The sequence below is a fragment of the Sinocyclocheilus rhinocerous genome, unplaced genomic scaffold (assembly GCF_001515625.1).
Source record: "Sinocyclocheilus rhinocerous isolate Xijiao unplaced genomic scaffold, SAMN03320098_v1.1 scaffold1697, whole genome shotgun sequence".
Taxonomy (NCBI): Eukaryota; Metazoa; Chordata; class Actinopteri; order Cypriniformes; family Cyprinidae; genus Sinocyclocheilus; species Sinocyclocheilus rhinocerous.
In genome coordinates this window covers 7764-16802 of record NW_015629509.1, presented here as the reverse complement: position 1 = coordinate 16802, position 9039 = coordinate 7764, and the positions used below count along the sequence as shown (strand labels likewise).

Below are 9039 nucleotides of genomic sequence, written 5' to 3'. Positions count from 1 at the left end.
GTCATTCATGTCTCAGCCTGTGATAAAGAGGGAGGTGCAGCGTTCGATGAGATCTGCGCTCTCGGGATTTCAGCGCCCGCCTGCACGGGATCAGTGATTCTACCATAAACAGCCTGCCAATATGACAGGTCTCATAAATAAACATTGAGTGCAGCAGGGAGTGAGTATATTTTCCCTAAAAATGACAGCCCAACACATACACCCACAGAGTCTGATGATCTCTGCTCTAATCCAGACTTATCCACAGCATAACCATCCACTCCTCCGTGTCACCTCTTCTAATATTCAGGTGCGAGAACTTTCTTTCATCGTAATGTGTGGCAATTGCAAGCAGAAGGCTTGATGATGGCTGCATGTGACTCAGCCTGTCAGTAGAAGGCAAAATCAAAGCGCAGGTTTGTCTACACTCCATGAGTGCTACTGAACCTGGCAGACCTCCTATCCCATAATGCAATCTGATTGTCTGCAGTAGACAGGTCCCTGGCCTCGGAAGAAAGGGATCTCCCTTAGCGCAGCTGCTAAGCCGGGCTTGACTTCTCCCTCGCTTGCTCTTCATTCTCTCTTTCTTTCTCTCTCCTCGGCATGTTCTGTCACTTTCTGCTCACGTGTGAAGGCACAGTCCGCTTGACAGGGCGACTCTCGACTCTAGCAATGCCATTTGTGTCGTGCAGCTTAGATTCAGGGGTTTGTTTCTCAATCTCCGCTCACAAAAGCCCCTATAAGGCTTGTGTTGTCACAGACCTTCTCCCCTATAATCCTCCCTCCGCTCAAGACATCACCCTCCACTGCCAAGCGCACACTTTGCTGCGACATCGGAACATGTTATGCATTATTAAATATACTTTTCCTAAAAGGCTGCTGTGGCATTCAGTTTTCGTCGCGATATGTCAGACTGCTCAAAATATCCCACTGGAGAACAAAGCTTGAAATCATTATCTTGGGATGTTAAGAATAATTTTGAACTGAACAGAAAGCTCACAGCTCAAGTGCATGCTATTATTTTTTTCTTTTCCGGCTACTTTCATGATTGCTGCTGCTAAATCTCAGATATAATGTCATAAACCTCTGATGATGATTGATACTTACAATTTCCCACTCACCATATGAATATTTTGTGAGAAACATGACTCAAACAAAACCTCTACCCTATGGTAATGACAAATTGCACTGATTATTCTAAATAATCAACTGTTTCATGCAAGAATCTATTCTGGTATCTTTCTATCTATCATCTGTAGAAATGTTCATGAACAAAAACATTTTAGATTATGAATGTATAAAGGCTGTAAATGTATAAAAGCTGCCTGCATATATAAATATATAGAAATTAGACTAAACTTCACTTAAGTATTTCATGTCAACTTGTTCAGATCAAATCTGTTTAATATAATCCCCCCCCAAAAAAACTGAATTGCACACACACTCTGTCCGAAAAAACGCTGTCCGAAAAAACGTTACGAGAATACAAAGAAACACAAAACCCAACCAAAGACTATAATTATTAATTCAGTTTGATGTTTGAAGTAAACTTGCATGCAAAATAAACCAGAAATTGACATTACACTAATCGTACTCCAGCAGCATTTGTTAAACACTGTTCAATCAGTACTGTGTAAATTAATTCTTAGAGAGTTCGTTTAAAATTTCTATTTAACAAAATGGCCTACTTTGATGGATTAAAACAAATTAGAGCATATGAGGTAAGAGTTAATCGTGCGTGAAAGCAACCTGGACATAGAAAGACAATAAAACGCATTATTGCCGCAAGGGGGCGCTTCCATTCGCATTCTCTCATAGGAAAGTCCACTCTCCAAGGTGCTGAAATCGTATTCGGTTCGCATACATTTTCTACTTGCATATCACAAATACGTTTTCCAGGTATTTTTTTTACAGGTGTCGGTATCCTATTAAAGAGGCTCAGTACTAGACAATAAACCACACAGCATTCCGAATGAATTTGGCTGAGGAAAGTTAAAGCTGCCGCGAAATCATAAAACTAGATCCCATAAGTAAATTATTAACTAACGTATGGCGCACATATTCACACAAACCAACCTAAACTTAAAAAGGAAACGGAATACTCACGTTAATGAGCTTCACTCTCGATGTGAAGGGTCCCGCGGAGGGCTGGGTGTTCAACAAGTTCATGAATGACCATAGAGGATCCTCTTAAAGACGGCTTGTTAATCTTAATGTGATGAGTTCGGGGAAAAAACGGAATCCCCACCACCTCCACCCGAACTAAACGGGCTGACTAAACACAGCGATTGAAAGGTGTCTCGCGGCACGTCAATCTTTTCTTAAGTCGCGTGCCACATATAGTGCGAGACGTTACCGAAGCGGAAATTTCTGAGGTAAACTTCAAAGGAAATGTTTTTAGTGGCACAGAAATTAGCATAAATTCAACCTCTGCGTGTGTCCCAAACGGTGTAAACTCATAAATTCCACAATTTCTCCTTCTTCATCGTGTTTTCTTTTGTGAGTCTCATAACAATCGCCTCAGAGCCAGTAACCGTCCTCACTCAACTTTAAATAGCCAAGGGTCCGTTCTTCCTGACGGCTTTTTTCAACCGCCCTATATAAAAAAAACAAGAGACTCCCTTCTTGTTTGCAGGGATAACGACAAACAGTTTTTTTTTTGTGCAATATTTTCACTATTTCCTCGACGTTTTAGACGTGAGCGAGATACGAATCGCACCAATTAGACCCGCGCGAGCCGATAATATCCTCACGCGCATATACAGCGAGTGTTCGGCGGGAAATGATGGCTGGGGAAGATTACGCACTTGGACACTCCACACACTCTCTCTGCTTTTACACATCCACTCAGCCCTCACTGTTTTCTGCTCATCCTCTCCCTCTCTCTCTTCCAGCAGTTTAAAACTCAGTTGGGACTTCAGCAAAGACACAAACGGGACAGAAAACAGTCCTCCTTTTTGTATTCAAACAAATGGTGAGGGAGATGGGTTATATATTACATATTTCTCTCTGATGTAAGGATCTCTTCACTGTAAATACTAAGTAGGATATGCCATCCACAGGGTCCTAAAGGTAGTATTTACTTAAGACTTATTATGTTGGAGCTTCTATTTATGGTGATTGTGAACATAATTCATTATCTAGATTCAGCAAGAACATCCTGCTGATACATAGGCTAAATTGAAGCTGCTTTTTTATTTAAAAAGCCTGCTGTATAATTTCACATATTTCCTTAATGCAATTAAAGCAAGAAACTAAAATGATCCATATTAATATAACTAATAATATTAGAAAATAATATTAAATTAATTTACTTAAATTACTATATTTACTTTACAAAGAAAAAAGTTTCATGTTTAAAATAAAAGTAAAAAAATAAACCAAGAAACAAATCAAATCATCACACAGATCAGAAATAAACGCAATTTAAAAAATAGCTATACTGAGTGGAGCATGGCTTGGAAATGTTATGGATTTTAGCTATCAAAGCGACCGGGGTATATCTACAAAACAGAATAAAGTCCAAAAAGAAGTCACATTAATTAACTGTTAGAAACAATAAAGCAAAGCCATCACTGTTTGGAGAAGCTAAAGTAACTATGATGCATTGCAAAAACACAGATTATCTGCAGGATGATGTTCCAGCCTATAAACAGGTGTAAAAAGCCAGTGTTTTTTTTTTTCAAGCAACAGCTTAATTTCCGCCAGTAGCCAAGTTCATGCACCCTATCAGTATGCAATTAATTAATGACACTTAAAATATGCACTGCATATTATTTATGAATATACCAATACCATGAAGTGTGAATACTTTATAAACTACTGTTGCAACTCAACTGGTCCGTTAGTGAGAATTGAGGGCTACATATAAAGTAACAGCTAGTGATAATCATTCATCTCATAAAGAGGCAATGAGTTCAAGCTCTGCTCATTTATGTAGTTGCTGTCAGAAAGCCTTTTATGGAGAACCAATAAACTAGAATATTGCCAGTGCGTGACATCCTACACACAAACTGATTGTGCGTTTTCTTTCAAGCATACTAGTGTTTAAAGTAAAGAAACAGTAATTTAGCATCTTACAAAAAGAGTTTTACACCAGCAAGGTCCACTGCCAAAGCCATAAACAAAAAGAGACACAAGTGCGCAAAAGCGCATGGTAGATTTTACGCACTGCAGGCGAAAGAGAATAAACCATCCATTTAGAAAAAAAAATACATTAGCGTATTTAGATTAGCGTATTAATTGAGTTATATTCAAATAATTCTTCTAGAAAGCCGGTAAGACCATTAAAACACCTAACGCACGTCAAAAGTTTGGGCGAGACGCACCCATTAACCACGCATACATTGAGATATAAAGTCCTCACTGATCTCACCTTCACTCGAAAGCTTCACTCCAAGGCGTCAATCCGAACGGTGCGATGAGATCTCATATTGCACACCGATATTTGACGGGTTTCAATCGGGACATCTTGGAGACGCGCAGGTGCGGAGCTGAACTCAGAGGCGACCACTCCTATCCTCGGCTCCGGGAGAATGATGGTCTAATCGAAGGCACAAATGGCACTTCAGCGAGTCAAACAACTCAGCAAACAAATGCGACGGCCGGGAAACACTTTTCCGGCTTAGTGTTAGGTTTTGGCAAAGCCTTATTTCTTTGGGGTGGATGTGACAGATGAGATGCCTTGGGAAAGTGGGATTATATTCAACATGTGGCGGATGGTCGTGGGTGCGACTTGATTAAAAAAAAATTACATATATTAAACGTAGTGGTAATACTATCAACTATATCATAGCATCACGAAAAAAATGCATTAAGCACAAGTTGCTTATTTCTATACATATAGAAAATACTGTCAAAAGTTATTTGAGCTTTTTTAATATAAAATAATAAAAAAAAATATATAAAAAAAAAAGCCCCCCCCCCCCCCCAAAAAAAAAAATTACTTCACTTTGAAAAAATTAATGACTGGTGACTTCAAAACCACCATGCTTCATTGCATGTGTGAAATTAGCATGTGGACATTATTTATTTCTGTGACTTGTCTCTGATTCGCACCTGCACATCTAAATTAGTGATGGAGAAGGAAGATACATTTTCTGTCACGGACCATTTAACCTAAAAGTGGCCAGTCATTAGTTCAGACAGGAAGGTCAAGGCGCTGATATGAAAACCTAAATGCTGCTTGTCTACATAAAAGAAAATTGAAGATGACTGCATAGACTACAGAATAATTCATGTGAACAACATGAACTATAAACCACTTTCGGGGTGACCAAAAATCAGTTTAGCTTATCGTCATCATGTAAGTCAATCAAATACGGCCATTGTTACAATCAGATGATGTATATCACCAACTGTTGTGCACCCCCTAAACATACACTTTAAAAATCAATAGATATCCTTCCTTCACAGACGGGGCACATCCGTTGAATGTGTTTACCATTTCATATTCCGCACAGCCATGCATCTTAAAATCTATCGTAAAGTTCAATAGCTCGCTGGCGCTGCAGTTGACATGGACAGACAATCACATGACTGCATCAGCCAGTAGGAGATGCAGCCTGTGTTTCCTTCAGTGCTGTCATACCTTTCAGTTATCTGAGAATTGATGACTGCCTCTCATGTGGCTCATCACTGTCTCTCACATCTGAGAAGAGTATTGGGTTTCATCTGTTCCGTCCAGCGCATATCTGTCACATGGTAAGATATATGAAGAGAGATCACTATGAAGTGAGATGTTTCCACAGACGGTTTAACCCTTGTATAGACAATAACATGTCAAAATCCAATCTAATTCTTCTTCTGATTTTCCAATATGATGCTAATACTTTGATTTATTGTGATCTTTACCATGGCTGTTGGATAACTCATAAAACTATAGACATCTGGAAAAGTCAACCCTTCAAAACAGATTTCAAAAGAAACATTTCTTTGACAGGACATCTGTGATCTCTTATGACCATGTTTAAATCTTTATGTAGATCTTATTAGGCCAAATTAAGCTAAACCATAAAGTAATAGTTCACCCAAAAAAGAAAGTTTTCTCACCCTTAGGTCATCCAAGATGAGCTTTTTTGTTCATTGGAACAGATTTAAAGAATTTTAGTATTATATCACGCTCATAAATGGATCCTCTACAGTGAATGGGTGCCGTCAGAATGAGTCCAGATAGATGATAAAACATCACAATAATCCACAAGTAGCCTAATCCACACAAATTCCATCAATGCATCAGTTAACATCTTATGAAGCAAAAAGCTGTGTTTGCGTGCAACAAATCCATCAAGACTTCAAATTATTGCTTCCGCCTATAATATTGTCCAATTCCATCCGTAACATTGCTTTTTCCAGTGAAAAAGTTGTCTTATCAAAGTCAGGAGAGAAATATGCACAAATCAGGCATGTTTACAAGCTAAAACAGTTCTAAACAAATATTTGAGTGGATTTTGACAACAGGGGATGGACCTTTTCACTGGAGGAAGTGTTATTATGGTTTGGTATTTGGATCAGAATGCAACAATTTAAAGTTTAAACATTTAAATGATGGACTTATTTTTATTAAATTTTTAAATAAAACTTTAAAAATGAAAAATAGCTTTTCATTTCTCAAGACATTAATTGATGGATTGGAGTTGTGTGGATTACTTGTAGATTATTGTCATGTTTTTATCAGCTGTTTTAACTCTCATTCTGACGGCACCCATTAATTGTGGTGGATTCAGTGATGCAATGCTACACGTCTCCAAATCTGTTCTGAAAAAGAAACAAATGCATCTACGTCTTGGATGGCCTGTCAATTCTCCTATTTCCCCACACTGAAATAAAATGGTGCAGAAAGAATTTTCACTCAAAAATGTATAGTAAATTTCACAAACAATTACAAAGACACAGCAATTGAAATAAAATGTGAAACTTTGAAGTGGAAAAACTAAAATAGCATTTTCTTGCAAAAATATATAAATAAATAAAACTACAACAATAATTTTATATTGGAGTAGTTTTTTTTTAAATTGGTTTTATATACTAAGAATATATATATCTTTTTTGTTTCCAAAAAGGAAAGAAGGCCATACAAGTTTAGAATGACGCAATGTTGAGTAAATGATGACAGAATTTTAATTCAGAAGGCTAAACTATCCATTCAGCTTTCTAAATTCTCAGTGTCTTCGACTTCTAGTCAAAGCACATTACATTTAAACATAAACTTCTGCTAAAAATGACAAGCACTGTAAAGAAAATGTGTCACATAACAGTGAATTTCTAAGACTGAAATAGTACATAAGGCCTTCTGGTGAAACATATGTGACAAAGCCTTATTCACATGTGTTTTAAGCCTGAGACTTTTCAACACATTTAAATGCAGGGTATGTGATTTTTCAGGTGATTTCAAATATCAACATTGGCTACCAGAAATCGCTTACTCTGCCTTTAAAACTGAGCACCATAATCATGAATTTTTATATTCAAGCTCTAGCCTCTGCTTAAGTTTACTGACATGGAAATATTCACAGCAGCAGATGATGTTCCTCCAAAACTGATCTAATCAAACAAAAAATGTGTTTTTAGCTGCCGTTCATTAAATCTAGTGCCTTTTAAGGACTGTACGAGGGTAGATATCTCACCATGAGGGACCTTCTGTCACTGTGGCTTATTTTAGTATGTTAATGAAAGCAAAACGGCCTGCTAATGATAATGATGACAAATTGTCACTTGGCCATGAAGATCCGCCCAGTGTCTTGGGATCTGGTCTTCTAAATTAGGATTTGTCAATAACATGCTGCCAATATGTCTTCTCACGAATTAAAAATATTGGTTACTGTAACTGGCAGGCGGCAAATGATTTCTCCTGGTTTATTTACAGTATCATCATTAGCATACCAGGGGGATGTATTGGATAAAATGATATGCCTTTGTGGATAAAACTCATTGAGGCTGTCTAGGAGACAGAGACACAGCTCTGATTTAATTTGCTCCTCACTGTCTACACAACTATTAATAGCAAGATTCAATTAGATGCATTTAATTCTTAAATATGGGAAGATTTTTTGATCTGCGGGTATTAAATGGAATACATCAAATCAAGCGTGGCTCTGAAAGCATGTTAATGACGCAGCGTTCCAATTAATCGTGACATAACAACATGAGCTTGCATAAATACAAAGAACATTAATGTACTTATCACTCCTGGTGATTCTGAGGATTAGTAACTTCCCGCATCTGAACTGCATTCAATGATAATCTAAATCACAGCTAATAAAATGGCTAATGATGATTGGGTTAATAGGTAATTGAGCTTAAGCTTATACATACAACAACTGAGAAATTAGCTTCGAATGGATTCCGAGGCCACAAAGGTCCACCTGATCAGGCCATATACAATTCCAATCAGTCATGACTTTGCATAGCCTATAAACATGTCTCTAAATAGCTTGTTTCTATGTCAAGATTGAGACAAAGTTATGCACAATTTAGGACCTAAAATTAATTAAATGTGTTCAGGCAACTTTAATATAAATTGCCTATTGGTAAAAGCAGTGTTTATCACTATAACTAAATGAGTGTGGACCTTTGGCTTTACCCTCTCTGTTGCCTCTCAACCTGCAAATGGCCTTCCAACAACGTCCTCATACAGACTCTCCATACTGGACTCCACACTCTCTCCATTCCTCTCACTACAACACAAAACAATGCTTTAATCTGAGTAAGTGCATTTAGAGGCTTGCAATCCAAAAATGGGTCACAGGTATATTCCAAAACGGAAAAAAGCAATGCTAAATGCAAGTAATAAATGCAAGTAATCGTATGTATTGTTAAGGACACAAAATACTGTCCATGGGCTTCTCAGCTTTCAAATGGATAGAATAAAATGCCTCCCATATAAATTGTTGTTAATGTCAAATGATGTGCAACCAATTAAACATTAGTTTGGTCACCTAATAATATATAACTAAGACTAATATCTGACTGAAAGGCTCAAAAATCATTGCTGTTTATTTATTTACAATAGTGTAAATTCTCTTATTTGTCTACATTGGAAAAAAAATGGTGTGGAAACAA

General features: G+C 37.4%; 1 protein-coding gene across 7 annotated transcripts in view; it reads right to left on the bottom strand.

Moving 5' to 3' along the window:
• Positions 1-4495, bottom strand: part of LOC107739003 (netrin-G1-like) — a 93162-nt gene extending 88667 nt beyond the window's left edge. For 5 of the 7 annotated variants that reach the window (XM_016550952.1, XM_016550954.1, XM_016550956.1 and 2 more), the window contains exon 1: positions 2086-2401. The gene's annotated coding sequence lies outside the window, so the exon portion shown is untranslated. The other 2 variants (XM_016550949.1, XM_016550950.1) reach the window with 2 other exon arrangements.
• Positions 4496-9039: the final 4544 nt, after the last annotated feature.